We start from the raw sequence: 27,910 nt of genomic DNA on the forward strand, positions 1-27,910 counted from the left end.
TCCTCTTCTTATAAGGACACCAGTCATTGGATTTAGGGCCCACCCTAAATCCAGGATGAGTTATTCTTAAAATCTTGAGCTAATTACATCTGGAAAGACCCCATTTCCAAATAAGTTAATATTCTGAGGTTCTGAGGGGACATGAATTTTGCGGGGTACACTATTCAGCCCACTATATAGCATCATCTTTTGCTACTCTTTTGCAAATTCTACTTCTGTTGTTTATCAAGTGTCCATTTATGTGTGGGCAGAGTGGTCATTTTATAATATAAATCTCTGATGAAATGGTTAGACATTTTTCATGAGATAATCTTACTTAATCCTCACAGCAGTGCCGTGAGGTAGGTGCTACTAAAATCACTTACTGTCGAGAGGTGTGCCAGTCAGCATTTGCTAAGTATGACGTGATAACAAACAACCCCAAACTCTCAGTGACTTACAAAAAGCCAATCGCTTTCTTCATCACATTACACATCACAGCTGTAGATTGACTGCAGCTTTGCTCTGTGTCTTTTCATTCCAGGGTCCAGGCTGAAGGTGCAGGCCCTATCCAAGACACAACATTTCCAGTGGCAGAGATAAAAAAGTAAGATTTCAGACTCAAACATGCAATGGCACTCCAAGTTTCTGCTTCGAACTGGCATGTATCTCTCTAGCTCACATTTCATTGGCCAAAGGAAGTCATGTGGTTAAGCTTGACAATGGGCTGGGGAAGTGCACTCCTTCCACTGGAAGGTACACAAGTCACATGGCAACTGGCTAGGAGGGATAATTCTCTTACTGGCCAAGGGAAGGGCAAATAATGGAGAAAAATAATACGTCAACCACAGGGGTTGAGTAACTTTCCCAAGATCAAACCACTGGGAAGGGACAGAGGCAGATTCAAACTCAGACAGTCTGTCTCCAAAGCCATAGTGAACTCCATGGCTCCCTACTGCCTGTTAGATGGAATCCAAATATATTTAAGCTTTAGGGCATTCCTGCAGCCTGGAGGGCCCTTCTACCTAATTTGTGTGCTGAATTCACTCTTTAAGACTCCACTCCAATCTCAACTCCTTGGACTCACTCTTATTTGTCATGTGTTCCCTCTGCTCTAAGGCCCTTGTACAGTGTTCCCAAATGTTTGCAGTATTTTGGGATGAAAGGAGTGAGGGGCACAAGCTGCAAGTGGACTGTGCTCCTGAGGATGAGAGCACTTTGCCTACTTTTCCGCCCCTCTAAACTAAGCTTAGTATCTTGTGCTTGGGTGACTCTGACAGGTCAGCCCCGCATGACTCACTCTGTAAGCCTTCAGCGCCGGTCACCACAAGGTCCTGGTTTAGGGTGTGTGAGTTGGTGGGTGGGGAGGGGAGGTGGAAATTAACTTTCACCTTTCAGGAACCTTTCCCTTCCCCAGGAGAAGGACAAGTGTAAGTCCTTCCCTTAAGTAGTCTGGGCAAGTCTCTACTCATCACTCCTAGGAGGACTGGGGAGGTCCTGGAAGGTGCGGAGGAGGAAGCTCTGAGAAGTAGAAAGAGCACCAAACTGCACCATAGAAGACTTTACTAATTTGTCCAAATGACAGAATTTACCTTCTCTGAGCTTCAGTTTCCCCAGCTATAAAGTGGCAACAACACTGATCTTGCCCTCCTCCCTAAGTTGCTACAAAAAGACATAGTAAAAATCTTTAGGGTGCCAGGCAGGGTGGCTCACACCTGTAATCCCAGCACTTTGGGAGGCTGAGGCAGGCAGATCACCTGAGGTTAAGAGTTCGAGACCAGCCTGGCCAACATGGTGAAACCCCATCTCTACTAAAAATACAAAAATTAGCCAGGCATGGTGGCAGGCACCTGTAATCCCAGCTACTTGGGAGGCTGAGACATGAGAATCGCTTGAACCCGGGAGATGGAGGTTGCAGTGGGCAAAGATAGCGCTACTGCACTCCAGCCAGGGTGATGGAGCAAGACTCCATCTCAAAAAAAAAAAAAAAAATCTTTAAGAATGCAGCCTTGAAATTGCACAGACTTGTACTGGAATCCTTCTCATAAGCTATGTGACTGAGAAAGTTATAGATCTTCATAAGCCATTACAGCTACCTCCCAGGGTGAGAAAATTATGTAAATAAATTTCCTAACATATATTAAGTACTCAATAATGTTGGCTATTCCTATATGAGATGATGAAACTTATTATTATTTAGGGAAAGTCCCAGACGAGGACCCATTTTTGAACATTGAAAGGAGGGAGAACAGAGGCTAACTTTTCTTAGAATTGGTTGCTTCTTTTAGCCAAGTATAAGGTGTGGCTCAAAGGAATGAGGAAGCAGTTAATGAGGTGACAGGGCACAGAATACTGTTTGTCTTCACAGATCTTGGGGGAGGGATACAGTGGTTAGCTGACCTTCCCAAAAGATCAGAGATCCTGGTGTCTTGTCCACCCACAGATGCAGGCCACTTGACTCTGTCCTGTCCCCTCCTACCAGTCCAGTCACCACGTTCTGGTGAGGCTGCCTTTGAAATAATAATAACAATGGTACTTGTACTAATGATATTATTACTTTGAAGTGTATGAAGGCTTTCTAACACATTATCCCAGTTATCCTTCATTATCTCTCTCCCATTCACAGAATCCAGAGTTAGGAAGGATATTGCAGATCATTCTGCATTTTACAGATGGGATCTCTGAAATTTGAATAAAGGAAGGGATCTACTCAAGGGCTGGGATTTACCTGAGACTACACAATAAGTTAATGGCAGGGGCAGGACTAGAACCTGCAGCTCCTGACTACCAGCCTAGTGCCAGTGCCTCTTTCAAGTCACACTTGCATTGGCTTTCCATTCCCATGGCCTCCCAGTCTATTCTTTTTTTTTGTTTTTTGTTTTGTTTTGTTTTGTTTTGTTTTGAGACAAGTTTCGCTCTGTCGCCCAGGCTGGAGTGCAGTGGCGTGATCTCGGCTCACTGCAACCTCCGCCTCCCGGGTTCAAGCAATTCTCTGCCTCAGCCTCCCAAGTGGCTGGGATTACAGGCACCCACCACCATGCCTGGCTAATTTTTTTGTATTTTTAGTAGAGACAGGGTTTCACCATGTTTGCCAGGCTGGTCTTGAACTCCTGACCTTGTGATCCACCCTCCTCGGCCTCCCAAAGTGCTGGGATTACAGGCATGAATCACTGTGCCCAGCCCCAGTCTATTCTTTTATCTCCTGGACCACTGCAGTGGTTTCCTACTGGTCCTGCCTGCATCTGATCCCTCCCCACCCATTTCTTCTACACATACAGTCACATAATTGTCTGGAAGCACAGCTTTGATCTTGTCTTTCCCTTCCTAATAGAACTTGCCCATTTTTTCAACTTGAGAGGTCACCAGGATCCTAGTTCAATTTCCCAATGAAGACTTAATCTTTCCTTGAATACATATATTGACAAGGAGTTCATCACTCCCAAGGTGGTCCATTCCATTCTTGGGTAGCTCCAACTGTTAGGGAGTTCTTTATAGTGAGCTGAAATTGTCTTCCTGGATATCCCCCCACTGGAGGTGATGTGATGGAATTCTCTTTTTTTTTTTTTTTTTTGAGACCGAGTCTCACTGTGTTGCCCAGGCTAGAGTGCAGTGGTACAATCTCAGCTCACTGCAACCTCCGCCTCCCAAGTTCAGCAATTCTCATGTCTCAGCCTCCCGAGTAGCTGGGACTTACAGGCATGAGCCACCAAGCCTGGCTAATTTTTTTGTATTTTTAGTAGAGACAGGGTTTCACCATGTTGGCCAGGTTGGTCTCAAACTCCTGGCCTCAGGTGATCTGCCTGCCTCGGCCTCCCAAAGTGCTTGGATTACAGGCATGAGACACTGCGCCTGGCCTCAACTCTGGTTTCCGTTGATAGAATATTCATATTCACTTTCTCCTCCTTCCTTTCTTCGCTTTCTCCTTCCTCCTTCTCTTTGTTCCCTCCTCCCTCCCTCCCTCTCTCTCTTCTTTACTCCTTTTCTCCCTTCCTTTTTTTCTTTTTGGCAGCACGTTGCATTGTTGAGCTTGAGGTCAACTAAAACCTTTAAATCACTTTCACTGTAATTACTGTTGATTGAGATTCTTTCTACACTGTATTTGGGGCACTTGCTCATTTGGAAGGGCACTGTCCAATATGGCAGCCATTGTGGCCATTCAAATTTAAAGTACTTAAAATTAAATACAATTATTATTTTGCATTTCCTCAGTTGGACTAGCCACGCTTCAAGTGGTCAATAGCCACAGAGGGCTAGTAGCCACAGAGGGCTAGTAGCCACTGTATCAGACAGCAAAGATTCAGGACATTTCCATCATCATGGAAAGTTCTGTGGGACTGCTCTGGTTTGGACCTAAGAGCAGGAGTTTATACTTGCACTCTGAGGCACGTCATCTTGAGAGTTCCAGCTCAGCCTCCAAAACCGCTGAGAGCTTTAAGAAACTGATTCTGGTTTCCGGAGTCTTCATTTTCCCTCCCAACCTCATGACAACAGTAGATTTGATCAACGTTTCATACCTTCCTCTGCTTCATCTAAAACCAACTGATAAAAATACGCAGCCGAACAGAGAGGCTTGCAATCGAGCCCTCTATGTGACACCCTCCTCTCCAGCCCCATGCGGCAGTTGTGCAGTCATTTAACAAATTAGGCCTATATCCTAGGTGCTGTGCTGGGTACCAGGTACCTACAAGGAAGACAGAAGACATCAATTAAAAAAAAAAAGAGTCCTGCTGAGTTGGGTGCTCTAGTAGTTCAAATGTCTTTGCTTCCCATTCAAGGCTGCCTCTTCTGTCTGTTTTGTGGTTGTTAAAAGTGGAAGCTTGGGGCTGGGCACGGTGGCACACACCTGTAATCCGAGTGCTTTGGGAGGCCAAGGCAGGCGGATCACTTGAGTCCAAGAGTTTGAGACCAGCCTGGCCAACATGGTGAAACCCTGTCTGTACTAAAAATACAAAAATTAGCTGGACGTGGTGGCATACGCCTGTAATCCCAGCTACTCAGGAGGCTGAGGCAGGAGAATCACTTGAACCCAGGAGGTGGAGGTTGCAGTGAGCCAAGATTGTACCACTGCACTACAGCCTGGGTGACAGAGTGAAAGTCTCTCTCAAAAAGAAAAAAAAAAACAAAAAACGGAAGCTTGGGAGTCAGCTTCCCAAGTTTGGATCCTAGCTCTGCCACTTTAGAAGCTATGTGATGTCTTTGTGTTTCTGTTTCAGCATGCATAATGTGGGAATAAGAATAACCTCTAATGTTATTGTGAGAATTAAACGAATTAATGCAAATAAAGATCTTAGAACAATAAATACAGTAAGTGTTCCTAACCGGTGAGTTATTATCAGTTCTTATTGTTAATCATAATCTTCCTTCCTGGACAAGCCATGTTCAGTCCTGCTTTGGGGCCTCAGTTCCTTAGTTTTGCCCTCCCTTAGTTTGTGTAAGTCCTTGGAGGCCCAAGCCCTGCCTCTCCTTCCTGCTTTCTTATGTTCTCAGCTGCTCACTTTGCACCTGCTCTTAGTATCCTATACCTGAGGCATGGACCACAGTGAAGAACCAGAATTGTTGGGCTTCATCTTGGCTCTGTGCTGCCTGGAGGGGAGACCTAGGATAGGCTCCTGATCTGCAAAATGGGGATAATCCCAGCTGCCACTTAAGTGAGACAAATAGGTGAAAGCTACTTAGTAGGCCTTTGCATATGTCCTGACTTCCAGTAAAACCCTGGCAAGTGAGTGACATTTGCATCTTCCCTGTTTCTTCCTTTAGCATCTAACAAAGGAGGCCCAGGCTCATTATTCCGGGCACTTCTGGAGGGCCTGGCCCTGCCCCAGGAGCCCTAGGGCAGGAATTCCTTTCTTTATCTACAGAAGGCAGACACTTCATCCCTGCCCCATCTTCTTTCAGATGCTATCTTGGGCTCGCTGAACACGGGTTAGTTCCTCCTCTCTCCTAGCCTCAGTGTGTACTCCAAGAAGGACCCAAAGGAGCGCCTATACGGGCCGTGGTGGTTATAACCCTAATTTAGAAAAGCCCATTACTTTGGGGGTGTTTGGGCTTGTGGAGGGTGGGCGTCGGGATCCCAGAGCCAGGGACTCAGCCCTTGGAGAGTCCCCAGAGAGTCCAGAGGTTGCCACCTGCGAGGGGCTGGAACGCGCTGGGCGATCCTCCGCGAGCCCTGGCCGCGGGAACAATGGGAGCGCGGCGTGGAAAAGGGTGGGCGTGGGCCAGGTCCCGGCTGGAGGTAGACGAGGTCGGCGAGCTGGGCGCGGGGCCGCGGGGTTACCCCGGGGCACCGGGCACAGAGCCGAGAAGTCTAAGCCAGGGAAAATCGAGGTCGGCGCTGGCGGGAACCCGGGAGGACGTGGGGGCCCCGGGTGGGGTCTGCTCCTCTTCTTCGCCCGGCCTCTGAGCCCGCCGCAGCTCAGGTTGACGCCGGGCCCACGTGGGGAAGCCGGCGGCGGGTCCCCAGCGCCGGGAGGGTTCGCGGGGCTCAGCCCCTTCCTCTGCTCCCCTCCCCGGGACCGGCGCGCGGCCCCAGCTCCGGCGGCTCCGGCGGCTCCGGCGGCTCCGGCGCTCCCCTGGTGTTGGCTGCTCGCCGCCGCTGCTTGCTCGTTCGCCCGCCCGCTGCTGCTTGGGGGGCCGGGATCGCCGCCGCCGCCTCCGGGGGAGCCGGCCGGGGCGGGGCGGAGCGGCGAGAGGGGGTGTGGGGGGCGGGCGAGGAGGGGGCTGAGCGCCGTGGGAGGGAGAGCAGGAGCGAGCGCGCGAGAGAGCGGGGCATTTCTGCGCAGCTCTAGCGCGCCTCGGAGCCCGCCGGGGCAGCCGCCGGACACCAGGACCGCGAGCCAGACAGCTCCCGGAAGCCGCGCCGCCGCCGCCAGGTTAGCCGCACCCGCAGTCCCCCTCCGCGTCCCGGGTACCCCGCCGCGTCGGGTCCCGCGTGTGCGTGTGGGGTGGCCGCCGAGGGCGGCGGGCTCGATTCCCGATCTTTGGGCACTGACAGGCCGGCGGGCCGGCTCCAGGAGCCGCGGGCTTTGGTTCGTGCGTGTGGGGACTGTCGCGGGTTTGTGTGTCGGGGCTCCAGTCTCTGGGTGTGTGTTAGGTGTGAGCGCGCGTGTGCCCGTGGATCCGTGCGAGCGGCTGCTCGGTGTGCGCGCGCGTGCGTGTGTGCGCCGGGTGTGCATCTGTGTGTGCGTGTGTGAGGGTGTGTGCCTTGCGTGTCTTCGCGAGTGGTGCGTGCGTATCTGGGTGAGGGTGCGTGTGTCTGCGTGTGTCTGTCGGTGAATGTATCTGTGAGAGGGTGTGTCCGAATGTGTAGCAGTGTGTACACCTCTGGGTGAGGGCGTGTGCCAGTGGCTTCGCTTGTGGCTGGAGCCTGTGGCGGGTGTGTGTGTGTGTGTGCGCGCGCGTCGCTGTGTGCGCGCCAGTGTGACTCCCGTGTGTGCGTGTGTGAGTGCGGGTGTGCTCCCGCGTAGCCCCCGTGTGCGTGTGCGCGGCTTTGTCTTCGCACTGCCGGGAGGAAGGGGTGGGGGCGGCGGTCCAGGCGCCGCCGCCGCTGGGAGCTGGGCACCTGGCCCGGGCGGTGGGTGGCGGCGGCGGGGGTGTCCCTTCCCGGTCGGGCAGAGACTCCCTGCTGGCAGGTGGGCGGCCACACCCCGGGGGTCGGGGGAACTGGGCTGACAGCAGAGCCCGCGTTCTGACCTGAGCTGGAGAGGAGGGCGTGTCCTGCTTGAAGCCCGTGTGCGTGCGTGCGTGCGTGTGTGTGTGTGTGTGTGTGTATGCGTGCGCGCGCGTGTGTGGATGTGGGTGTGGGTGCGGGGTGGTGGTGGTAGCAACAGCAGTTTCCAGGCTGGTGACCAGCCGGTTCAGGGATTCATTTCCTGTTGTGGCCAGGGGACCTGTCCCCTCCGGCCTCCCCCCAGCCCCCCACCAGACCTAGCCTGTGCCAGTCTCACCCATGCAGGGCTCTGGGTGGGTGGGAAGGTAGGTGGGTAGAAGCTCAGGTGCCCTGAAAAGGACTAGGAGGGAGAACCACTCTCTTAAAGGGCCAGCTCCTCACTCCAGGGAATCCCTCCTCAGGAGACCTCTCTACTTTGAAAGAGATGTCTCTGGGTATGTCCATACCCCTTTCTCCAAGTACTGGTGCATGCAGGCATTTCTAGATCTATAGTCTGTGTGCATGTGTCCTCCCTGTGTACTTCTTGTACATTTGGGTGTATAGTGAACAGTGAAAATGTATCTCTTGATGTATATGTGTGTGTGTTTTTATAGGTTCTGGTATATTTGTTTTTATGTATGTGTAGTTGTTTGTATATTAGTCTGTGCATGTGGGTTTGCAGAGAAGTGGCATTTTGCTGCCAAATGGAATAGGATAGAAACATTCTGTACCGGGCCACGCTATTTTTGAAAAACTGCGTGAAAAGGAAGTTTGGGAATTTAGTCTGTGGCTTTGTGGGTTTCAGATACGGGTACTGAAATGTAGGTAGGTTGGATTTTGACTGTGATACAAGGGTAGAGAGAAGTAGAGTCTTATAGGAGGAAGAAATTGTTCAGAGAGAAGGATAGCCAAGTGCAAGAATTCTTCCATTAGTTCCAGTTCTTCCCCGTAACGTCACATCCCCCTTTGCTGCTTGGCTTGCCAAGATACAGGACACAGGATTTGGAGTGCAAAGGGAGGGAGCTGGGAGTGTAAAAGGAAGGAAGGTGGATGGGTGATAGGATTGGGGGCCAGCAGCAGATTTCTGCAATTCTTAAAAATGTTTCCCTGCCAAAAGCAGCAGAGGCTGGGGAAAGCTGAGCTTTCTGTCCCCTCCTTGAATCCCAGAATCCCAGAATCCCAGGACATGGGAAAAGCTGGCCTGGAGTTCATGAGCTCTGGAGTCTGGGCCAGAGATCTTTTGCCTTGTTCTGTCACCGAGACTGGAGTGTAGGCAGTGTCACGATCTCAGCTCACTGCAGCCTCCGCCTCCTGGGTTCAAGTGATTCTCCCGCCTCAGCCTCCTCAATAGCTGGGACTACAGGAATGAGCCACCACGCCCAGCTAATTTTTTTTTTTTTTTTTTTTGAGACAGAGTTTCACTCTTGTCGCCTAGGCTGGAGTGCAATGGCATGATCTCGGCTCACTGCAACCTCCTCCTCCTGGGTTCAAGCAATTCTTCTTCCTCAGCCTCCCAAGTAGCTGGGATTACAGGCACCCACCACCACGCCCGGCTAATTTTTGTATTTTTAGTAGGGACAGGGTTTTGCCATGTTGGCCAAGCGGGCTTTGAACTCCTGACCTCAGGTGATCCACCCGCCTCGGCCTCCCAAAGTGCTGGGATTACAGGCATGAGCCACCGTGCTCGGCCTAATTTTTGTATTTTTAGTAGAGACAGGGTTTCACCATGTTGGTCAGGCTGGTCTCAAACTCCTGACCTCAAGGGATCTGCCTGCCTCCGCCTCCCAAAGTGCTGGGATGACAGGCATGAGCTGCTGCGCCCAGCCTGGGATCTTCTTTTGACTTTAGCCAACCCCTTCATGTGTTTATCTCTTCACCCAACACTTTTTATTAAGCTTCTTTATGTGAAAGGGTCTAAACTCCCTAAGCCTTGGTTTACCTGGCTAGGCAGCTAGTGGGCTAGGTTTTGGGACTTTGATGACCCTTCCCTTGCTCAGATTGCTAGTTTGTCTCATTGTTACCCAGGTTCAGGAATCCACCCTTCTAGTCTCCAGAGATCCTGGCCATGGTCCTCACTACTGATCTCTCCACAATATACTCTAGTCTAGAGCTGTGGTTTTTTCACCTCACCAACAGCAGCACGGTTACCTGGGAGTTTGTTAGAAATACAATTTATTGGCGGGGCGTGGTGGCTCACGCCTGTAATCCCAGCACTTTGGGAGGTGAGGCGAATGGATCACCTGAGGTCAGGAGTTCGAGAGCAGCCTGGCCAATATGGTGAAACCCCATCTGTACTAAAAATACAAAATTTAGCCAGGCATGGTGGCACGCGCCTGTAATCCCAGCTACTAAGGAGGCTGAGGCAGGAGAATCGCTTGAACCCAGGAGGCGGAGGTTGCAGTGAGCTGAGATTGCATCACTGCGCACCAGCCTGGGTGACAGAGTGAGACTCCATCTCAGAAAGAAAAAAAAAAAAAAAAGAAATGCAATTTCTTGGTTCTCACACCAGACCTAGGAATTGATAACTCTGGAGGTGTGGCCCAGCAATCTATGTTTTAACAAACACAGGTAATTCTTATTTACTCTGGAGCTCAAGAGAGGTGGAGACAGGGAGCTGGGAAACATCTATTAATTGGAACACTTGGAAAGCCTCCCCTGTCCCTCACACAGGTGCCTGAAATAGCCCTCAGGCCCCACCTGGTAGGTAGGAATTCTGCTTTCAAGTCCCAGGTCTTATGATCTTGGACAAGTCTCTCCTTCAGTGACTAATGCAATGACTCTTTGACAGTGTGCTGTGGACCAGGTTCTGAGCGAGGGGTTTCCCTGATCTGCTCAGTTTCTCCAATTCTTACTTTGATCTCTAAGGCCCTTCAGGATCCAGTTCCTGCCCACTTCTCTGGACAACAGCCACTTTGGCCTTTTAGTTCATCTAGGCACCATGAGCTCTTTTGCTTCTGGGATTTTGCACATCCTGTTCCCTTTGTCTAGCACACTCTTCCCCTGCTTCTTATCTTGATTAACTCCCACTCTTCATGTTTCACCTCAATAGTCACTTTCTCAGGGGGGCCTTTGCCAACTCTCTAGGCCAAGTCAATTTTCCCTGTTATACGTTCTTAGAGCTCTCTGTGTCTCACAGGGCTTGTGAGAATTTGTAATTGTTGTTTGATTGTCCCTTTACTAGACTGTAAATGCCATGTGGGCAGGAACTTGCTTACTAATCCTCTTAGTGTCCCACACAGTGCCTGACTTATGATTTGTGTTCAATAAGCTTGTCAAACTGAGTTAATTTATAAAATGGCAGATGGCACTAAATGATACCCAAAGTTTCGTTTCAAGCCCTGACAATGTGTAATCCAAGCAGGCCTCAGCCTTTTCTCAAGTTGATTTACCTGTCTTTTTCAATGCTGCATCTCCCATCTCCTGGCTGTAGATTTGAGCACTCACCGTGGGTCCAGGCCCATGCTGGGCTCTGCTCTAGTGGAGGCAGGAGGAAGCTCCTCAGGAGACACAGCCTAGCTTGGGTTCTGTGTCTTCCTGGATTAGGATTGTACTGGAATGAGAAGAGGAAAAGTATTGGAAGAGGAATCCAAATATCTGCGTCCATGCCTTGTTATGTGACTGAGGGCCAATCACTTTCCCCTTTTGGCACGTGTCCATCTCTGTGAAATGAAGGTATTGGGATGGATGGCACACTTAGTAGTGGTTACTAGCACTGGCTCTAGAGTCATTCGGGGTTTGCCATGTACTAGCTGGGGGGACTAGGGCAAGTGATTCCATCTCCTCATTTCCTTACTTGTAAAACAGGACCAGTACTAGTATCTGTTTCACAGGATTGTTTTGAGAATTAAATGAGATAACATCCTTGGAATGCTTAGCATAATGTGAGTGCATAAGAAACATTTGATAAATGTCAACTATTATGACCATTATTGCTACTCCACAATTCAGCTCAACATTCTTGAAGGCCTTTGTATTGGGCCCTAGGCCTACAAAAACAGAAATGAATCCAGCAGTATTCACAGGCTGGGGGTGGGAGCAGACATGTAAAGATGCAATACCACCGCAAGGACAATGTACAAACTGCCAGGGTGTGGCTGTTTATGGAGGAAAAGGCTTCCTGGAGGACAGAGATGGTGTTTGGGCTGGATTTTACCGTCTGGGTATTTGAAATAGCATGTGCAAAGGCAGAACGGCTTCTTAGGGGAACCCCAAATAGTTCCACATGGTTGGAATAGGAGGTGGTGAGTGGCAGGGATGAGGGTGGAGGAGTGAATGACTGGAGATAAAGCTGAGAGGAAGATTAGGGACAGATCTGGTGCAGGCCAAAGAGCCTGAGCAAGTCCTGCAGACGGCAGGGAGCTGGGGAAGAGGAGTAAGCCAACCAGGAAGGATCAGATTTGCATTTCAAAAACACAGCTCTCCAGGTGGTGACAGAGGATGGTTGGTCTGGGAGGAAGGGAAGGACTGTTGACCTGGAGACCTGGGCACAGAGGCTGCTAAACAAGCTCAATGGGAGGCCCCACTGGGGTGGATAGATACCTAGAACAGGCTGTTCTAGGAAGCTTTTTCCTCTGTAAGCCTGTCTTCAGCCTGTTTTCAGGACAGCCTGGCCCTGGAAGGTGCAGGAGAGGTGAGAGTGACTTCTCATGAGGAGCCTCTGGGTCCTCTTTAACCTCTAAAGCTGCCTAATGAGTGGGAATCTGAAAAACAGAGTGTGAGGGTCCTAGATCTGCTACTCAAAGGATGCACAGTGTATTAACTTCCTAGGGGTGCTGTCATGAAGCACGCAAACTAGGTAGCTTTGAACCACAGACATTTACTCCCCCACTGGTGGAGGCTAGAAGTCTGAAATCCAGGTGTCAGCAAGGTTGGCTCCTTCTGGAGGCTCTGGGGCAATCTGTTTCCTGCCTTTCTCCTAGCTTCTGGTGGTTGCCAGCAATCTTTGGCATTTCTTGGCTTGCAGCTGCATCTGCCTCTGTCGTCACGTGGCTTTCTCTCTGTTTCATTTCCTCTTATAAGGACACCAGTCATATGGGATTTAGAACCCACCCTAGTCCAGTATGACCTCATTTGAACTGAGTAATTGCATCTGCAAAGACCCTGTTTCCAAATATGGTCACATGATGAAGTTATAGGTAGACATAAATTTGGGTTGGGAGGGGACACTGTTCAACCCAATACATGCAGGAAGTTGGGGAGGAGTGCATGCCTTTTAGTTCCACAGGGCTACATCCAAATTTAGGCTTTGCAGTGGAGCCTCTGTGAAATGGGGACAGTAGGCTGGGCACGGTGGCTCACGCCTGTAATCCCAGCACTTTGGGAGGCCGAGGCGGGCAGATCATCTGATCAGATTTGTATTTCAAATTTGAGTGATCCGAGGCGGATTATTCCTGAGGTCAGGAGTTTGAGACCAGCCTGGCCAACATGGTGAAACCCTGTCTCTACTAAAAATACAAAAATTAGCCAGGCGTGGTGGCGGGCACCTGTAATCCCAGCTACTCGGGAGGCTGAGACAGGAGAATTGCTTGAACCTGGGAGGCGGACATTGAAGTGAGCTGAGATTGTGCCACTGCACTCTAGCCTGGGTGACAGAGCAAGACTCCGTCTCGAAAAAAAAAAACAACAAAACAAAGAAATGGGACAGTAGCACCTACAGTAGTGTCATGGTCATGAGACTTGATCAAAATAACAGATATGAGCATGCCTAATGAGGTAGTACACAGTAGGCACTCAATACCTACTTCCTTTCCAGCTCTCCCTTCTCTGCACTTAGGAGCTTAGACAAGTCACCTAATCTTGCTTTACTTTCCTCATCTATCAAATGTGAATAATCATCATCCAGCCCTGCCTACTTCACCAAATTGCGATCCCAGGAGATAATGAGAAAGCTCTTTGTAAATTGCTTAAGGGCTTGTAGCTGTGATTTTTAATTATAATAATAATCATCATAATAACCCTTGGCCATTGTCATATCCGCTGCATTCTCCTCAGAGCCCAGCCCAGCCCAGCCCGCTCCTCTCCTGAGACAGGTCCTCTTTGCCTGTTTGTGCTCAGAGGCGTCCCATGAAGTGTCGCCTCTGTCTGAGTTGGGAGGACCTTAGAGATGGTCCTTGCCATTGCCCTTATTAGCCTGAGGAGGGAAACATGCTCAGGGAGAAAAAGTGACACCCGCAAAGTCACACAGCTGGTCAGTGGTCATTGGAACACCTTATCTGTGGCTCCTGTCTTCAGTCTGAACAGTGCTTTTTCCCTAGTTGCAACTTTAGGCCCAGAAGCAGGAGCTCAGGGCAGATAGAGGCCTGGAGTGGGCTCTGCATATGTTCCGGAGGTGAGGATGCAACAGGAGAGTGTCCTGCTGTCAGGATTAGAACCCCAAGAAAGGGGTCCCTGGGCTCTGAGTGAGCAGGCTGAATGGGCCAGTTGTTCTGTTATCACTCTGGCTATGGCCATCTCTGCCTACTCTGGTGGGAGGGCCACCATGCGGGGCTCTGGAGTCTAGATGTAACCCAAGGCTTCAGTGTCCCTATTGATAGCCAGGGTGGCATTTCTCAGCAGGTCCTGTCCCTCTAAGCCTTGTCTTGGTGGGTCTAGGGAAGGCTCTGGGAAAGAGAGAGGGTTTATACTGTCCTGGTAGTTTCTGACAAGTCATCTTCCTTTCCCCCCACACTGGGGAAGCCAGGCCCCTCCTTGGCCCCTTGCTTCTTCTTTCCTTTCCTCCCTCCTCTTCTCAGTTTGCTCTCTCCCTTCTGTCTGCTTTCTCCCCTTCCCTCTCCCCACCTTGTCCCCAGATTAGAGGTCTAAAGATAGAGTCTCCAGGCCCACTTCAGGTGGGTGGTTTTGGGTTTGCTTGAGGCCACCTAGAATTAGAAAGTTTAGAGTCTTCCTCATAAGAGGCTCACTCTGGTGACTTATAATCAACTGCTTATGTTTATTGGCTTACTGTGTGCCAGGCCCTGTGCTAAGCGCTTTACATGCCTTATGTCTTTTAATCCTTACAACTACCAAGCGAGGCAGAGATGATGATCCTCGTCGTATTACAGGAGGCTAAATAACTTGCCCAAGGCCTACGCAGTCCTCAGCCAGCAAGTGGCACAGCTGGGATTTCAATCTAGATCTGTCCGAAGCCCACCGGTACTCTTGAGTCTTTCCTATACGGTCTGTGACAGAGCCTGTGGGAGCATTTAGGTGTCCACAGAGGGTCATGCATTTGCTCAAATTCAGAGAACAAATTCTTGACTCTGAGAGAAGGGCTTCCAATTAAGGAATCTTCCCTCCCAGGCCTGCACTCTGGCAGCACCTCCGGGACTGGCCTTTCTACAGCATCAGCCTTGGGGCCCGCCAAGGCTCTGAGCCCATCTGGTTCTAGGCAGCTGCCCACCTGTAGGAGAGACACTGCATCAGTATGGGGGGTGGTGACAGGGCCCATCTGAAGGTACTTGCCTTTTTTCCTAGTTATTGTTTTGTCTCTGGCCACCTCAATTTTTCATTGAATCGAGTCTTCCACTTAAAGAAGCATATCATTTGCAAAGAGCATTACTTTTGTCTCCTCACAAGACTGCTTGGGAGCTTGGATATGCTGCAGGCTCAGTGATGGGTGGAACTCTGGAAGAAGTGGGGAGGGAGGCAGAGACCGGAGCCAGGAGACCCAGGTTCAGAGGTACACATACACCAGAAGAAAAAAAGGAGCTGGCCTGAGGGCCAGAGGGAGGTGGCCTGGAGAGAGGGAGGAATAGGAAACCTGCTCTCACCCCACGTGCAGCCCAGGAGTCCAGACTCCCTCCCAGTCAGGGCTGCTGGTCTCAGAGTGTCACTCAGGAATCTGGGCAGCTGCAGTCAGCTTGTTGAGCCTCCACCCACCCCAACCGAGACCATTATGTTGGTCAGCCTGGCCCAGCCCAGCCACCTGCCTGCCTGAGCAGGTGGCTCAGTCAGAAGGGACCTTGGTGAAGGAGTGGTGGCTTTGAAACTTCTATCCACAGAGCCACTCTTCATAGGCAAGGGAGCAGAAGTTCAATTTGTGAAACAGCTAAAAGGGGGAGCAGCTTAGCACCCCACCCCATTCCCCTCCCTCCTAGGGTTCCCTAAGGCTGGGCCTCTCAAACTTTGTTTCCCCCTAAGAGCAACAAAGGTGAGCATGCTAAAAAGCAAAATAAAACAAAACCAAACCTGTGTGCCATGGCTCATGCCTGTAATCCCAGCACTTTGGGAGGCTGAGGCAGGTGGATCACCTGAGGTCAGGGGTTCGAGACCAGCCTGACATGGTGAAACCCTGTCTCTACTAAAAATACAAAAATCAGCTGGGCATGGCTGCATGCACCTGTAATCCCAGCTACTAGGGAAGATGAGGCAGGAGAATCGCTTGAACCTGGGAGGCGGAGGTTGCGGTGAGCTGAGATCACGCCATTGCACTCCAGCCTGGGCGACAGAGTGAGACTCTGTCTCAAAAAACAAAACAAAACAAAAAAACAAAAAAACCCAGCACTCTTTTTCCAGGACTCACCCAGGAGATTCAAACCCAGCTGCTCCATGGGCTGGGTGGGGGGGTGGGCGTCAGATCCGAGGTAGGGCCCCGGAAGCAGCCTGCTATAACAGTCTCCCCATCGAGATGATTGGGACACAGATGGTTCTCAGATTGCCCTTGTAGAAGGCTGGCCTCAGATGTTCATGAACTTCTGAAATATGGCATGCACAATGTTAAGAGTGTGCATTGTCCCCAGGAGAGGATCCACAGGCACCATCTGTCTTGGAGTCACAACCCATACAACTTTAGAACTGCTGTCTTCAGGGTTGTTTTACGCAGTTGGAGCCTAACGTCTAGAGAAAGGTCACCAGGGAGCCAATGGCAGAGCTGGGTGGAGAGGGCTGGTCTCTCATGCCTCTCAGCACATTGCTGGCTTTGCTGTGAAGGTGGTCAGGGACTGTAGACCTGTCCCTCTGTCTGGGCCTCAGTTTTCCTAGCTGTAAAATGGGGGTTGGACAGGATAGTCCCAAGTTTCCATGCAGCTTTGATCTGTGGTTCTGGAAGTCAGGTCTCCTGCTGCCCAGTCCAAGTTCTTTGTCCTTTTCCTTGCTCCTCCCTGGCTTCACCCACCACTGGGGGGACCTCCCCCTTTTGCATCTTCCATCTTCAGAGATTCTGGACGCAGCCTGCATTCTGGCCCCTTGAATCCCTTCTGTCTGACCACATGCCCAAATGCTCAAGCCCTTTCTCCCTTTCCGTCCCCACTCACCATAATTGAGCAAGGTGCCTGTGAATCTGGGGAAGCTCAAGGTGACCTCTGTTCAGAGCTGGACATGTGGGTCAGTGCCAAGGGGACGGCTGCGAAAACTAATTTCCTGAGGCTCCTGGGACACACCCAGTGCTTCCTATGTCTTTGCCCTAGCTCCCTCTGTTCCTCCCTGCCAAGAATGCCACCCCCTCCATTCCCCAATCACTGTTGAAATCCTGTCTGCCTTTTCAAGGCTCAGCTCAGATGCCAGCCTATGTCCTACAAAGCCTTGTAAGCCCTCCCCCTCACTCCAAGATGAAATTTGTCTTTAACTCCTCTGCACTCCCTTAGTACCTTATCTGTTCCCCTCTGGGGGATGAGTTCTGTTTGGTCTTAGCTTTATCCAGGGAGGTGGCTTTCACCGGGTTGTGAGCACTGGGATGCCTTATGTCTTATTCTTTGCTTCCCAGCACCTAGCATGGGGCTGTGTGCAGAACAAGTTCTTAATTGAGGCTTACTAAGTTTGCAGAATCTGCCTCCAGCTCTGGGCTGAGCTGGCCTCTTTACAGCCCCTATGGCCCATGTCACTGGCAGGCCATGGTTTCTCACAGGGCCCCTCCCTCTATTTGTGGATTGGAGGGAGGCCAAGTAGGGCAATAAGAACTTAAATTCCGATCTTGATTCTGCCATTTCTGGGCTGTGTGACCTTGAGCAGATCACTTCCTCTCTCTGAGCCTTAATTTTCTCAGTTTAAAACAAAGAGGTAGGGATGACAAGTCTATTGGGGGCTTGGGTGAATTAACTGAAGTGCTTTGTGTAAAATGCTGATAAAAGCATTGTAAAGAACAAATAGCTAATAAATGATTATGAGTTATTATTTTTTGGTTAATAGTTATTACCATTGTTTCTTTTACTTTTTTTTTTTTTTGAGACAGAGTCTCACTCTGTCGCCCAGGCTGGAGTGCAGTGGCGTGATCCAGCTCACTACAAGCTCCACCTTCTGGGTTCACGCCATTCTCCTGCCTCAGCCTCCTGAGTAGCTGGGACTACAGGCACCCGCCACCATGCCTGGCTAATTATTTTTGGATTTTTAGTAGAGACAGGGTTTCACCGTGTTAGCCAGGATGGTCTCGATCTCCTGACCTCATGATCTGCCCGCCTCGGCCTCCCAAAGTGCTGGGATTACAGGCGTGAGCCACTGCCCCGGCATTATTACCATTGTTTCAACAAACATCTACTATGTTCTGAGCATTGTGCTGCGGGGGCCAGGGTGAGAGACAAAAAAATAATAATAACAGGAGTTCCTTGGTCTCCAGGGTCTTAAGGTCAAATGAGGCAGTAAGACTCTAGTACAAGAAGTCAGTGTCTGGCAGAGATGTGGCTGAGTGAGTTGAGGGGGGAGTCATTAGTGTAGACAACAGGCTAGAGGTGACATTTGAGCCAGAAGGACATGAAGTAGGAAGGGCAATGACAGGCTGGGAGGAGACCCATATTCCCTGTGGAGAATGGGGAAGTGGGGTGCATATTTGGAGAGTTTCAGGAAGGAGGTGGGAAAGAGCAGAGCGGAAGCAGAATTAGAATTTCCCTGCAGAAGGAGCATAGGGTCGGCACCCCGGATGGAGCAGGAACTTCAAGCTTTGTTTTGCCAAGAAGAATTTGGGGGAGTGATGACTCATGATGCCGCCATTGAGAGTAAGAGAGAGACTGCCGGGAAGGTGGGGTAGAAAAGTGAGGCTTTATGGCAGAGAGAGTGGGGACCAGGGAGGTGGGGGGACATTGTCCCTCTCTGCCCAGGCTTGTGCTAAGAATGGTGGCAAGTGGGCTTCAGTTCCGGGCTTCTGCAGGGCTGCCTGTTTATCTGGCCAAGATTGGGATTTGAACATTGATGTCTGAAGTTAAAGCATGAAATGACTCCAGAAATGTCAGAATCTCTATATGTCAGAGCCCACCAGCAGAAGTGATCTCTGAATCCACCTCCCTCATGCCACACTATGCAGGTGGGAAGCAGAGGCCTGGGAGGAGGAGATGGCACCCAAGAACACCGAGTGAACTGGCCTCGTGCGCTCTGGATGGGCTGTGCGCACTCTGGATGGACCTAGGCCTGTGTTAGGGTGAGGAGGGGGCCAGGGAACCCATGAAGGATGTACATGACAAGCAAACGTTAAGCTGGGAGCGGTCTGTTGCTAGGGTGTGTGCGTGATCCCAGGTGAGTGGGATGTGAGTGGGCCGGAGCCGTCATCATTCCAGGCTTTCCTTCCGGAAAAGGAGAAAGGGCCACATAGGTGGGAACCAGGGGAATATTGGGATGTGGGGGAAATCAGGGGGTGGCTTGAGAAGAGGAGGCTGTTGCCAAGCAGCAAGAGACATGACTGTATGAGAACAGAACAGGCACCCTAGCGTCTGTGGGCCTGGCACTGTACAGCCCTGGACTGTAGTGGTATCACCTCCATTGCAGGGGAAGAAACCAGGGCTCCCAAGGTCACAGCTAGGAAGAATGGAGTCAGGAGTGGCATCCAGGGCTGGAGGACTTCAAAGCCATGTCTCTGGCATGCCCTGGGTGGCAGCCATTCCAGTTCTTGTGAGGTCCTGGGGTCAAAGGGGTCAAGGAGGTACTCAGCCCAGGGCAAGTCATCTTTTGCTTCCTTTCACTTCTTCTCCATCAATCTGCCCATTGAGCGGGCCTGTTTTCTTCTACTTTACCCACCCCCCTTAATTTGTTGGTGAAAAATATTTATTGAGCACCTACTATGTGCCAGGCACTGCCCTTGATTTCATGGAACTTATGCCATCGCTTCTTGGCACAGAGGGCTATCCCACATTGCCAGGGAGTGATGGGAAGAAGGAGGGGAGGGGGCCACTGGCCACTTCTCTCTGCCTTTACATGAGCCCCTCCCTCTTCTCAGCCTCTGTCCCCTTGCAAATGCCCCTAGCCCCAGATGGTTCTTGTTGGAACTACCTCCTGCTGAAATGAAAACCAGTCAGAGTTAATTGTTAAACCTAATAGCTGGTGAGAGTTTCACTCTCCTGGGCTGGTGGGAGGGGGGCTGCACCCCAGGGGAGGGGTGGAGTCACCCAGGTTTTTCTGGCTGGTACCTGTCACCTTTTCCCTACTCTGGAATCTGCTTCCAGGGCCCTCTCCTCCCCTCCTCCCCAGGGGGCAGGCTGCCACCTGGCCCTTTCCCCTGCCTCCAGCTAAGGTGACCCTGGGAGGTGAACACTGGCTCTGGCCTTAGTCCAAGGGCCTCTGGGTGAGTGCTCTTAGGGGAGGTGTGGGGGAGGGCAGGGTGCCTAGCCCTGGAGACCCGTCCAGAGGCCAGGCAGCCAGTGGACCTTGCTGGCTTTGCCTCCTGCTGGGTGTGGGTGGGGGAACTAAGGATGGTGCCACAGTGGCCTAAGCCCTGCACACAGGACCACTGCCTGTGCAGCCCATGCCATGCTGTTCCGCTCTCCTTCCCTTTTGTCCTCTTCATTGAGTTTCTTATTCTGGGCCATTCTCTGCCAAAAGACTGGGAGATTTGGGCACCCTGAGAATAGTGGCAAAGGCTTATTACTTCTAGAAGGCTGAGCCTCGGGGTAGGCCCCTGCCAAAGTTTAGGGACAGAGCTCAGGGTTCCAAGTCAGCAGGCCTAGTCAAAGCTGGGTGACTTTGCGCAGGTGACTTACCTCTGTGAGCCACAGCCTCATCCTCTGAACACTACAGGAGTTCCTATTTTGGGGAGGTTTGAGGGGTCAGTGAAGGACACTGGGTACTCAGATCCCATTGTCACCATCACTGTGTGGGCACCAGAGGTAAATATTAATATTAGGTTCAGTAGGGTTTTGTTGAATGAGTAGATACCATTCTATTCAGAGGTAAGCTCACAGAGGTAAGTCAACTTTACCTTCGAGGCTTAGCTCTGGGCTAGGGCCAAGGAGGTCCTCAGCCCAGGCCCTCAAGGACTTGACTGCAGAGCTGCAGCTGCCCTATACAGCAGCCATTAGTCACATGTGGCTAGTGGACAGGTAAAATGTGGCTAGTGCCACCAAGGAACTGAACTTTTTGAACTCTGTCGCCCAGGCTGGAGTGCAGTGGCACAATCATTGCAACGTCTGCCTCCCAGGCTCAAGCGATTCTCCTTCCTCAGCCTCTGGAATAGTTGGGATTACAGGCATGCCCCACCATGCTTGGCTAATTTTTTGTATTTTTAGTAGAGATGGGGTTTCGCCATGTTGTCTGGGCTAGTCTCAAACTCCTGAGCTCAGGCAAAGTAATCCCAAAGGATTTCAGGCATGAGCCACCACGCCCAGCCAAATTTTAAATTTTATTTAATATTTAATTTTATTTGATTTTAACTAATTTAACATTTTAAAAGAATGCTCCCTTCATTTATTGACAAACTATGCGTGTTTGGAAACTTAGATTTGAGAATATACCTTTTTTTTTTTTTTTTTTTTTTTGAGACGGACTCTCGCTTTCGCTCTGTTGCCCAGGCTGGAGTGCAATGGCATGATCTCAGCTCACTGCAACCTCGGTCTCCTGGCTCCAAGCAATTCTCCTGCCTCAGCCTCCTGAGTAGCTGGGATTACAGATGCACACCACCATACCCGGCTAATTTTTGTATTTTTAGTAGAGATGGGGTTTCATCATATTGGTCAGGCTAGTCTTGAACTCCTGACTTCATGATCCACCTGCCTTGGCCTCCCAAAGTGCTGGGATTACAGGTGTGAGCCACCGTGCCCAGCTTTTTTTTTTTTTTTTTTAAATCATAAAGGCGGCTGGGCATGGTGCCTCGTGCCTGTAATCCCAGCCCTTTGGGAGGCCGAGGTGGGCAGATCACTTGACGTCAGGAGTTCGAGACCAGCCTGGCCAGCATGGTGAAACCCCCGTCTCTACTAAAAATACAAAAATTAGCCAGGCGTGGTGGCACGTGCCTGTAATTCCAGCTACTCAGGAGGCTGAGGCAGGAGAATTGCTGGAACCTGGGAGGTGGAGATTGCAGTGAGCTGAGATCACACCACTGCACTCTAGCCTGGGCGACAGAGTGAGACTCCATCTTAAAAAAAAAAAAATTGTAAAGGCAAGGAGAATCTAAATATCTTATGAATATTTAGCATCTGAATCAAGATGTGTTGTAAGTATAAAATACACACTGGATTTAGAAGAGGATGTATTAAAAAATGTAAAATATCTCTATAGTCTTTTTAATTTTAGTTTTAATTTTTTTTTTTAGAGGCAGGTTCTCACTCTGTTGCACAGGCTGGAGTGAGTGGCATGATCATAGCTCACTGCAACCCTTGAACTCCTGGACTTAAGGGATCCTCCCACCTCAGCTAGTAGCTGGGACTATAGGCATGTGTCACCTCACCCAGCTAAATTTTTTTATTTTTTGTAGAGACAAGGTCTTGCTATGTTGGCCAGGCTGGTCTTGAACTCCTGGTTTCAAGAGGTCCTTCCACCTCAGCCTCCCAAAGTGTGGGGATTACAGGCATGAACCACCGTGCTGGGCCTATAGTATTTTTTACATTGATTACATGTTGAGATAGATATATTGGGTTAAATGAATATATTATGAAAATTAATTTCCCTCATTCCTTTGTGCTTTTTAAAATGTAGGTACTAAGGCCAGGCACGATGGCTCACACCTGTAATCCCAGCACTTTGGGAGGCCAAGGCAGGCGGATCACTTGAGACCAGGAGTTCGAGACCAGCCTGGGCAACATGGGGAAACCCTGTCTCTACTGAAAATGCAAAAATTAGCCAAGCATGGAGGTGCGCACCTGTAACCCCAGCTATTTGGGAAGCCGAGGCATGAGAATTGCTTGAACCTGGGAGGCAGAGGCTGCAGTGAGCCAGGATCGTGCCACTGCACTCCAGCCTGGGTGAGAGAACGAGACTCTGACTCAAAAAATAAAATAAAATAAAATGTAGCTACTATACACTTTTAAATTACATATGTGGCTCGCATTGTATTTCTATTTGACAACACTATTGTAGACAGAGTTGAGTTGGGCACATTTGATTAATACAGAAGACTACATAAAGACTAGTTATTTGGGGAAGGTTGGGAGGTCAATGAAGGACAGATATTCCCCACCTCACCCCAGCCCGGGCCTTGCTCCTTGGTGGAATGTTACCCTGGACAGCCCCATAGCCTCGAGGATGAGTTCAGGGCTTCTTTTTTTTTTTTTTTTTGAGATGGAGTCTCGCTCTGTTGCCCAGACTGGAGTGCAGTGGCGCGATCTTGGCTCACTGCAAGCTCCGCCTGCTGGATTCACACCACTCTCTCACCTCAGCCTCCCGAGTAGCTGGGACTACAGGCGCCCGCCACCACGCCCGGCTACTTTTTTTTTTTGTATTTTTAGTAGAGACGGGGTTTCACCGTGTTAGCCAGGATGGTCTCGATCTCCTGACATCATGATCCGCCAGCCTCGGCCTCCCAAAGTGCTGGGATTACAGGTGTGAGCCACTGCACCCGGTCGAGTTCAGGGCTTCTGATGGCAAATGAAAAACCTTGGTCTGGGTCCTCATCCTGGCCACGCCCTTCACTTGCTCTGTGTGTGACCTTGGGCAATTCTCTTTGCTGAACTTGAGCCTTTCATCTGCAAACTGAGACTAATGGTGGTTGAGGGGATGGCCTGAGAAATAATCCAAGTGAGTATTTAGCACAGTGCCTGGCATGCCTAAGCAGTCAAGTATTTGCTGTGTGGTGATTGCTACTACTGTTAGTGTGGGGGCTGTTGCCACGACAGTACTGTTGCATCCAGCAGCTCATATTCAGTTATTCCATGTGCCTCAAGGGGACATTGGCCAGAGGGGAAGAAGTTAAAATAGCTTGAGGGTGGGAGTTGGGATGGGGATTTGGGGCTGCTTTGTATGATACCTCAAGAGATTGCTTGGTTTTCAGGTAGCTCCTTGGATATTCCTTTCTGCAAGTGATCAGGCAAAGATAAATTCCATTTTACAGATGAGGAAGCTGAGGCCTGTGAAGGGAAAGTGACCTGGCTACACAGCCGGAACCTGAATGCAGGACATTCTGCCCCTGTCGTGGTGGTATTGGAGCCAGCTAATGCCACCATTCAAGGTTGCAGGAGCAGCACCTGACCAGAAATCCAGAGCTTGTAAGCAATGGTTATTATTAGTCTTCTATAACTGGAAAGGATCTTGACATTGTTTTTTTTTTTTTTCTTGAGACGGAGTTTCGCTCTTGTTGCCTAGCCTGGAGTGCAATGGCGCAATCTCAGCTCACCGCGACCTCTGCCTCCTGGGTTCAAGCTATTCTCCTGCCTTAGCCTCCCTAGTAGCTGGGATTACAGACATATGCCACCATGCCCGGCTAATTTTATATTTTTAGTAGAGACGGGGTTTCTCCATGTTGGTCAGGCTGGTCTCGAACTCCCCACCTCAGGTGATCTGCCCACCTCGGCCTCCCGAAGTGCTGGGATTACAGGCATAAGCCACCATGCCCGGCCTTGACATTGTTTAGTACAACGGTCTCATTCTGAAGTCGAAGAAACAGAGATGAGAGAGACAGAGCGAGAGGGAGAAAGAGAGAGAGAACTGCTGATCACATAGCAAGTTGGTGGCCAAGCTGGAGCTGATTCTGTTTGCTTAGATCCAGGCTTCAGCTCAGCCCCAGCAGGATGGATGGCCCTGCTTGTCAGTGCCCTTCTCTCCTGCCCAGTCCCCAGAGAGGGCTTCTGAGAAAGAGGCTTTTGTTTCATCACCTCCTCCTGGTTTCCTCTCAAGGTAGCTACACACATGTGCACACACACACACTCACACCCATTGGCCCCAGTTTGCATTTGTTACACACACACACTCACATCCCATTGGCCTCAGTTTGCTTTACACACATACACACACACACACACACACACACACACACACCCCATTGGCCTCAATTTGCATTTGTCCCTATTCCAGGTTTAAAGGGCCCTGAAATTTGAAGACTATCCACACATATCTACTTTCTGGATATCCACGGAGAGACCATGGGCTTTTTCATCAAGGAGGCCTGAGTTCAAATCCTTCTTCTATGTCTGATTCTCTCTGTGACCTTGGGCAAGTCACTTGTTCTTTTTTGACCTCAACTTCCTCATTTGAAAAGCAGGAACGGGAATGGTATGTGTACAACCTAGTGGTTTAGCTGGGCTCCAGACCCCAGCCGCAGTGTAGGGGTCTCAGCTCTGCCACTTATTCACTGCCTGGTCTTCAGTGAGTCATTTCATCCTTCTAGGTCTCAGTTTCCCCATCTTTGAATGGTGCTGCTACCTCTTGGACAGTTGTGATAAGGCACCTTGCTGAGCTGTTCACAGGCATCATCTCATTTAGTCCCCCCTATTAGCCCCGGGAGCAGACACTTTTACTCCTATTTTCCAAATGAGGAAGTAAAGTGACTTGCCCTGGGCCACATAAGTAGTAAGTGTTAGAACCAGAATTCAAACAGGTCTGAGTTACTCCAGAGCCTAAGCTCATAAACCACATGTGTTCTTCCTGTTCACCTGAGTTTCACATTTTACATGAAGTAGGAAAACCTCATCCCACCTGGAGACTGACTGTTCTGAGTGTGTGAGTCCAGGGTGCCTGTAGCTTCTCCCTCCAAGTCTCCTGCCCCATTGCATACTAAGCCTGACCTGTGGTTGGAGCTCAAAGAAGATTGAAGAAAGTACTTACATACTTTGAGTGAATTACACCAGAACAGGATGTGAATGCTAAAAAGACCCCGAGGGAGGCCGGGCATGGTGGCTCATGCCTGTAATCCTAGCACTTTGGGAGGCCGAGGTGGGTGGATCACTTGAGGTCAGGAGTTTGAAACCAGCTTGGCCAACATGGTAAAACCTCGTCTCTACTAAAAATACAAAAAATTAGCCGGGCGTTGTGGCGCACGCCTGTAATCCCAGCTACTTGGGAGACTGAGACAGGAGAATCGTTTGAACCTGGGATGCGGAGGTTGCAGTGAGCAGAGATCACACCATTGCACTCCAGCCTGGGCGACAGAGCGAGACTCTGTCTCAAAAAAAAAAAAAAAAAAAAAAAAGAGAAAAGAAAAGACTCCGAGGGATCACTGATTCCAACCATATTTATTTCACAGATCGGGAGATTGAAGCAAGGAAAGGCCAAGTGGACAGCAGGGGGTATAACCATGGCACCTGAGGAGGCATCTGGAGGTTGGGGCCCCTGCTCTCCCTTCTCCCCATACATCTAGTCCATCAGCAAGTTCTGGGGATACCACCTTTTAAATACCTCTTGAGTCTGTCCACCTCTTTCTGTCTCTTCTGCAACCACCCTAGCCTAGGCCCTCGTCATATCTCCGCTGGATAATCACAACAACCTCCTAACTGATGTTCCTGCAGCTTCCCCTGCCCCTCTTTCGTCCTCTACCCTGTAAGCCAGTGGTTTCTCTTTGCTCTTACAATAAAGAGTGAATCTTCTCCTTGGCCTCCAAGGTCCTTCGCTGCCTGGCCCCTGCTGCCGCTTCAGGTGCATATTTGTTACTTTCTATTTTGCTTTCCGCCTTGTCACAAGGCCTTTTTGTTTAACAGGTTCAGCAACTTCCCTAAGGTGCCTCAGAGAGTCAAATGCCAGCCTCTCAATTTCCAGCACATGCTGGGCTCATGAACTCCTGTTCTGAGGAGCTAACGCTGTTTCCTCCCTCTAGGTGCCTGACTGACAGAAGTTCTTGCCCCTGGGGAGCTGGTGTGGACAGAGGAGGGGTGAGTGTTCTGGAGGCACAGACTTATTATTCTCCTTCTGCTGAGGTTGGACGAAGAGGTCTTCCAGGCCCTCGGGCTCTCGATTTTTGACATATTTGACTGCTGGGGAAGTGTGAGGCTTTGTCTACGCCACCTGTTTCTGGTGGCGCTGAAAACGGGGGGCCATGCTGGGGACCCTCCCTGGTTTTGGCTCGTTTTGGGTTAGGGGCTGAAATGCATATTCATCAAGCTCTGTATTCAAAAACAGGCTTTGCCTCTATTGCTCGTCCATGCCACCGTGGCTGGTGAAGGACGGTGCTGGGCCTGGAAGCTGCCCCGTGGCCCTTGCCTGCCTTTGCTTCGCCACTCCTAGGTCGTAGACTAGATTGAGGAGAGAGTGCTTTCATCCTGGCCCTGCCCGTTGACTACTACATGACCTTCCTTTCTACTGGCCTCAGGGTCACATCAACATTGGTGGATCAGGGGATTGGGGAAAGTAGGGTCAGACTAAATGACTTGTTTTCAAACTTTCCAGCAGGGAACTCTCCTTTTTCCATTGCACCCCAAAGAATCTCAATGTACAAAACAGCTAAAGGGGTTGCAGTGTGGGTTGGAGTTGGCGTGGGGCTGGCCAATTCCTCAGCCCCCAGACAATGCAACTGATCTTTTCTTGGCTTTATGGAAGACACTTTGGAAACCACTGGCCCGGGGCATGTCAAAGCTTCTTCCCAACTTGGAGGTGCTGTGACTCTGGCAGGGCGAGGGAGTAGAGAGGGAACTCAGCCAATGGAGTTACATTGATTGGGAAATTTCGAAGTAACATGCAAATGTCACTGTGATGTTATTAGTAAGGCACAATTGCCAGGGCTGTGATGTTGTCACTCTGGAGTCCTCTGGTTTTTAATTTTGGTTCAATGTGAAGTATCTTTTTACCCCTAGGGAAACTTTCCACTTGTGTGTGTGTGTGTGTGTGTGTACACATGTGTGTGCACCTGTAGGGAGCGGGAACTATGGGGAATGAAGTGTGGCTGAGCCAGGCTGGGACAGGTAGAATGAATGGTGGGCAGAGCTGGGAGCATGTTGCTCCTGGGGGTGGTGGGGGTAGGGGGTGGCTTTAGCTCGGTTAAAAGGAGCGATTTGGCTCCTTCCTACAGGGGCCCCATGGAGATCTCTGGGCAGGAAGCACCGGGAACAAGGAATCCTCTGTCCACAGCCACAGCACAGCCAGGACAGAGGAGGTGGATTAGGAGTTCCCGGGAGGGAGCCTGCTCAGCCTTTCCCTGACATTTGGGCAAATGTGTGGGGAGATGCGGAGCTCGAGGTATGTGCGCACAGGGAAGGTGGGGCTCCGTTAAGGGGAGGTTGAGATCGGCTCGTACATTTATTCCACACGTTCCTCAAGCTT

At 50.4% G+C, this 27,910-nt stretch overlaps 1 protein-coding gene across 2 annotated transcripts in view; it reads left to right on the forward strand.

Annotated features, from left to right (window-relative positions):
* The first annotated feature begins 6,699 nt into the window (after nucleotides 1-6,699).
* EPB41L1 (erythrocyte membrane protein band 4.1 like 1) overlaps nucleotides 6,700-27,910 on the forward strand; it is a 140,070-nt gene continuing 118,859 nt past the window's right edge. Inside the window, exons 1-2 of one of the 2 annotated variants that reach the window (XM_063702179.1) lie at nucleotides 6,700-6,848; nucleotides 26,472-26,526. The gene's annotated coding sequence lies outside the window, so the exon portion shown is untranslated. The remainder of the gene's footprint in view (nucleotides 6,849-26,471; nucleotides 26,527-27,910) is intronic. The other variant, XM_019017121.4, reaches the window with a different exon arrangement.

Source organism: Gorilla gorilla, chromosome 21 (assembly GCF_029281585.2).
Source record: "Gorilla gorilla gorilla isolate KB3781 chromosome 21, NHGRI_mGorGor1-v2.1_pri, whole genome shotgun sequence".
Taxonomy (NCBI): domain Eukaryota; kingdom Metazoa; phylum Chordata; class Mammalia; order Primates; family Hominidae; genus Gorilla; species Gorilla gorilla.